We start from the raw sequence: 6,615 nt of genomic DNA, 5'->3' as shown, positions 1-6,615 counted from the left end.
GCGTTATTGCATTGGAAGCAGTCGTCAGATGATGGGTAAACTGTAGGATGAACATGATCAAATAATCAGGATTTCTCAAAGCTGAGCCATTGACACAAAGCAGCACCATCCATCCATCCATCCATCCATCCATCCATCCATCCATCCATCCATCCATCCATCCATCCATCCATCCATCCATCCATCATCTTACAGGCTTATCCCTGGAGAGGTTACCAGGGATGCTGGTGCCTATCTCCAGAGGTCAAAGGGCGAGAGGTGGGGAACACCCCGGACAGGTCGCTAGTCGCAGTACTATTTACACCAAATTCTGGCTCTGGAATCTTAATGTCGCACCTGAAATAAAAAAAAAATTATTGGACCAGGTAACATTTATCTAATCTGTAATTTTCTGAATTTGGAGAACTGTAGCCTCGGTTTCCTGTTTTTAGCTGACAGGAGAGTTACTTGGTGTGATTTTCACAGGGTTTAGATGTTGATGTTTGAGCTACTGTTGCCTTCATATCCTCTTGACCTATTTTCCCGACACCAACAAGACATTTCCATTCACACAGCAATCAGACAGTCATCTGCAAACCCGAGGGATGCTTGTACATGAAAATCCCATCAGATCAGCATTTTCTGAAACACTCAGACCTGCACGTCTGGCACCAACAGTCATGACACCTTCAAAGTCAATTATATTTTATTCTTCCTTATTCTGATGATAGGTTTTCAGAATGCCTAGTTGTGCTGCCATGTAATGGTCTACTTTAATAATTTTGCTATCAAACAATCAAATAGTCGTGGTTCTTAACATGGCTAAGGAAGTGAATGTTCATAATTCAATTAACTTATGTAACGCTGCAATAAACATGTGAATGTTGGTCTTCTTCTTACAACTTGCAGCTGCACCAAATTTTAATTTCTTTTCCTCAGTTTTAGTTTATTATGTGAATGCAATGGGCTTTGATTGCTTTCTCAAGACACCTGAGAGATATCATTTTAATTGTTTTGTGCATTAACTTCCTCTTTTCTGTATCCACTGTCTGTTTCTCTTAGAGTAATTCTCTCAAAATACTCATAAAGACACTTTTGTTTTAAACTCACCAAATTTAATGAGTGTCGCTTTGTAGATAAAAGAGTGTTTGAGCTTCATTATGTTGAAAAGTGACTCAGCGATAACGACCAGCTTGGATTGTTGCCTTTTTTCTTTTTTTTTTAATTACCCTGTCTTTTAAGATTATCTGAAACTTCATTTATGATAAAAAAAAAAAAAGCCAGTAGACTCACTTACTTTCCGCTCTGCACATGCGTGGAGCTGACCTCGGGCATGAACCAGCCCGCAGCCTGCAGGGACGGATGAAGTTCTCCCTCTCGAAAATCATCCTGTGGCTACTTTGATGAAACTGCGAAGTGTATGTTACCATTCGCAGACCTGCAAGCAAGATCCAAAGCCTTGAATGTGACATTTCCAGATGTTTTAGCAAAAAGAAGGTTAAATATGTAATATGAAAACTGTGAACATGAACCGGGCAGCGCACACCTGACAGAAACATTTAAGAAACTATGGGGGCTTTTTCCCCCACATTTTTTTTCACTCTTAAATGATTTTTTTAAGATTTCTCATGAACAAAAACAACAGTGTGCTGACAGCAGTGTAAAATCTGCCTCGTATTTCCTGTGAAAGAAAATTGCAAAGGTGATTATTTCAAAGTATAACACAAGGTGAGAAGTAGGTGTTGACATGTCACAAAATGCATTTTTTCCTCTTTGTTTCAGGAGTTAAAACACTGGCTAAACATGTAAAAGCTAATGTGTCAGTTGATTTAACACAGAAAGGATTTTAAAAAATGTTTCATTAAATATCTACAAAATATCTAATAGCATACATTTAAAATATTAACTGATTTCTTTTTTGTGATTATTAGAAGGGATTTATGTAACAATAGAAGATAGAACAATAATGTAATTGTTTGTATATTTAGATCTTTTTTGTGAATTACCCAGCATGTAAATACTTCAGCATTACAACATAATGTTCTATCTTTATGATGCCATCTATTTTCTCCCTTCTGCAGCAAAACATCAACACAACATGCTGCTGCCATTCTGTACTTCAAAGTTACGATACATTTATCTCACGTGCAAGCTCCATCTTCCTGCCAAGCTCTTCAGTTTTAGTTTTATTAACTGTCTTTGAGTGCATTTGCAAACAAGCATCTGGGTTTTTATATTTATTTTTGAAGTAATTCCTGTTTGATTAGCTTTTCGGCTTGTGACAGAACAGGACTCGCTTTGCTTTGGATAATGACGCTCCCTTTCTAGCTTCTGTCAGCAAGGTGTTGTTGGTTTTCTCTCAGAAATATATCACATAAAATACTAATAAAGTACATTTAAGTTTGAGGTTGTAAATTGACTAACTGCAAATTAATGGGGAGTCACTATGCAAACAAGCTTTTTCCTCTGGTGATGCTGAACATATTTCACATCACTCACTTTTCTCCTCTACTTTTTGGTGAATGCAGAATACACACCACATATATACAGATACAACCAGACACACAACAATCAGCTGCTCACTGAGACCTACAGGCTGTGTGACTCAAGCTCCACTCTCCACTCGGATGGAGCGGATGTTGTCCACGCCGCGGTCATGAACTCCAGACACTTGCCCTGGAAGTGCTCCTGTTCAAACACAGTCACCTGTTGGGGGGGAGCAGCACATGGGGAATGGAAGGAAACTGAGCCTGTTTACCACAAGTATTTTCAGTCTAAGTGAGAAAAGTGTGATCTTACTTTTAAAGAAGGGAGCTGTGCCCATGGCCCTGAAGGACATGGGTGAGCTCCTGTAGGTTTTGGACAATCTATTCATGGCTAGAAAATAAGAAAAGGTCAGGAAAAACCCAAGGGAAGTTTTGTAGTTATTAAACGATAACTGAATAAAAACAAGTAAATACAATAAATACAAAAATGTTACGTTTTAAGCTTATTTTCCCACAAAACACACACATAAATGATCAAATAAACCATTTGTGTCCCAACAACAACAGTTCCAGTTTGACTGTTTTCCCTCTTGAAAAAATTAGTAATTTAAATCTTACCAGACTGTTTTCCTCTGACTTCTCACGCAACAAATCCTCTTTAGACTTTTGTCTCAAACTGGACCTTCTGTTTTATATGAGCGGCCACGCGCCGTGCTCGTGCCGCGCATGAGCTCTCGCGACTTGGCTTGGTGAGCCTGTCAAGTGTGATGAAAATAAGACCAACCTCTTCCGGCTGGCCAAAACCTTCACAATAAAAGTTCATCGTGCTCTACATACCAACCTGACACTGTAATGCAGTACCAGCATACTTGTAAAAAATAAAACTTTTTGTATTTTTTAAGCATTTCTGTCGAAATACAAAAGTTAGTATTTGACAAGATATTTTATGTAGACTAGATATTGCTAAGAATATTAAAAACATACTATTATTACGTATTATTCCATAAATGATCATTATGTNGCAGAGACAAATGTAGAGACATCTGCCATGAAGATGGAGCGTGGGTTCAGTTGTGTCTTTCAAATAGACTAAACGTGGAGCCACATCGGTTACGAATGTGCTTAAAGATAACAGGGTCAATATTTTTGGAGTCGTCATCACAAAGTACCGAACTCATGAACTCAAAATTTGAGGACAGGGTTGAAAAGATGTGTGTGAACAAAGGACCAGAACTCCAGCAAACTGTTGTGAGAAGCTTGGTGGTGATTTTAAACCGTGTGAATAAATCATTCATGAGACTGGAAAAGTCTCATCCTTTCTGTTTGTTTCATGCTCCTGATGCCTCCTAATGCAGACATGAAAACTTGTTCATCTGCTTGTGCAGGAGTGACTGAGGTCTTAAAATCACGGCAGGGTTGTAAAGACATCCAAGTGGAGAGTAAAAATAAAAGCGTCTGTTTTTACCCTCAGGTGAAAGGCTACCGCTACCTGGAAGAGGACAACTCTGATGAGTCAGATTCAGAGGGAAGCGAGGAGGATGACGACGAAGACGAGGAAGAGCGGACGGAGGAGGATGAGCGCGTTGTGGAGGAGATGGTAGCAGGGGACAGGGAGGAAGGAGGCCGGGACGCCAGAGCCGAGGGCGCTGACTCGCCCGGAGCCCGGAGAAGAGGGGCCGAAGGTCGGGGGGCCCACGCGGAGGACGACGGGAGGGAGATATGACAAAATGAAAGAATGAGGAACACGTGGAAGCGCTACGCTACCATAATGTTAACTGGCTATATGTTTAAAGCTCAAAGGGAAGAAGGCCTTGAGCAGCGAAACGTTCTGCATTATGGTCACATCTGGGTAGAATCGTCTGTGGATCGTCCTAAGAGCTGGTTAGTGCGGCCAGCTTTGCCTTTTTCAGATCATTGGAGTGGGAAGGTGGCGTACGCCTCGACATTTTACACATTTTTATGTATTTCTCTGGTGTGTTATGTGACAGACCAACACTTTTACTTCACATTGTTGCCCCACATTCATCTCCATCCGTCATCCCACAACCTCTGATTAGTTTAACTGCCCCTTCTGGGAAAAAAAAGCATCCCCACAGCATGATGCTTCCACCATCATGCTTCACCATGGTGATTGTTTGTTTCACAATTATGTGATACTTTGTGTTGGTCTATCACATCAAATCCTAAGGAAATACATTAAAGGTTCTGGTTGATGAAGTCTGGACAATTTCCCTGCTAATAAGCACCTTAACAAGGAACTACAGCTCTTGTTTGGTCGATTTTTAAACATAAAAATGTTCATAAGTTTATGGGCAAACAGATGTTTTCCCCCTCATGTCTTAAAATGTTATATTTTTACATGTGTAGAAATATTTTGCAGTATATTGAGGGCTGTACTTTCCAATGCTTGATCACACTCTGAGTCTACAGTTGCATATCTCTTCAGTTTCTTAACCACATGTATCTTAGCAGATGCTTAAAATTCATACACAGTTTTATGCATGTTTTTTTTCTTATTTTTAACCTAAGCAGCTGCCTTGAGGAGGCCATGACAGTCTTTAAGGGTGATAAAGCCTTAGAGATAAAAAACACATATTTTTCAGATATCAGTGTTTTATAAAATTTTGTTGGAAGGAAAGTTTTAAAATCTTTTTTTATCTTAAATGTATGTTTTTTTTATGTAATTTTGATGTTTTTGGATGAGACTGTATGTTTCTTGTTAACATGTTCTGTCTACAGGGGGGCAACAATTTAGAGCACAATGCTTTCAGTTTTCTATCCGCTCAATTTGCGCTCCATGTTTACCAGAGCTGTCGATGAGCAGGATCTTTTGTTGAATCTGCAGAGTACTTGGCTGTAAAAGAAAGATCTGAAAGAGACAGATTTGAATAATAATAATAAAAAAAAAATTAGCAATTGATTTTATCATTTGAATAGCAGCTTGAAAACTTTGTATTAACAGCAGCAATTTTAAGAGAGCCTGCTTTATTCTGTTGAATGTGAAGGATAGCAGAGAAGAATATGAATGTGCGCTTAGATTTAATACAGTTCAGTATTCAGCAGTTCCAAAGGTGAACCAAGACGGATGGCTGTTTAGTTAGCAGCTTTTATTGCCATTGGAAAATTCATAAAATCTGCAAAAATGCGTAAATGAAGCTACACTCATTTTCTAAAAAAGTGCAATGATTCGTCTACACCAAGCAAATAAACAGCTGAGGTGATTTATTGCAAACAAGTTCCGCTACAGATTTCTGTGTTGAACTATAGAAAACATTGTATTTCCAAACACACACACAGGCACACACACTGTTCAAAGAGAACTCAAACTCCTGATTAGAACAGCAATGAGGTTGTGGCATGGCAAAAACACAATAAAAAAAACATTTAACTTGTAGGGAAAATGTCTTGTTCCACGGGCAGATTATTTCATTTATCACTAGTACTTTTCCATCAGTATTACGGAGTTATTGACTTAAAACAAGCATCTATATTACCCTGAAAAGTTAATTGTACTAAGATATTTGCACTAGAAAGTAGACAACAAATACTTGATTTTGCGGGGTCTTTTTTGTGGAGTTTGTCTCTTCTCCCGGTACATATGTGGGTTCTCACCTCTCACAATTCAAAAAAGTTATATTAATAAGTTGTTCCAAATTACACATAGGTCTGAATGGGTGAGTGTGTGTGTGTGCATGTTGTGATGGACTGGTGATCTGTCCACGGCTTTTATCCGATGTCCGTTAGAGACAGGCGCCAGGGTCTCTGCGACCCAGCCAGGACAAGCTGGTCTAGACGACGGATGGATGAATGGCATTCGCTTGTGTGTTCACTTTTAGTAAAATCCTTCCTCTATCTTTGAGCAAAAGAATGCCGCCCTTAATTGCTTTTCCACAGTTAAACAGACACTAAACTCTGCAGGATTTTTAAATGCTGCAAGGGGCATCTAACTTGTATCACTGACTGGATTTAGTCTGAAAAGCTGCACTTGAATTTGTCTATCCAACTATTGAAAAGTGTTAAAAGTTTTCATTCAAAAAGTGCAGTTTCAGTCTTTCCCGTGACGCAGAAACAGCTTTGTGTGTGCTGTATGATTATACCTAATGGGCTCCCTTCTCCCAGATGAAAGCTTGACCTGTCACAGGAAGAAAAT

This window comes from Poecilia formosa, unplaced genomic scaffold (genome assembly GCF_000485575.1).
Source record: "Poecilia formosa unplaced genomic scaffold, Poecilia_formosa-5.1.2 Scaffold11, whole genome shotgun sequence".
Classification (NCBI taxonomy): Eukaryota; Metazoa; Chordata; class Actinopteri; order Cyprinodontiformes; family Poeciliidae; genus Poecilia; species Poecilia formosa.
Note: the sequence above shows the minus strand (reverse complement) of the source record.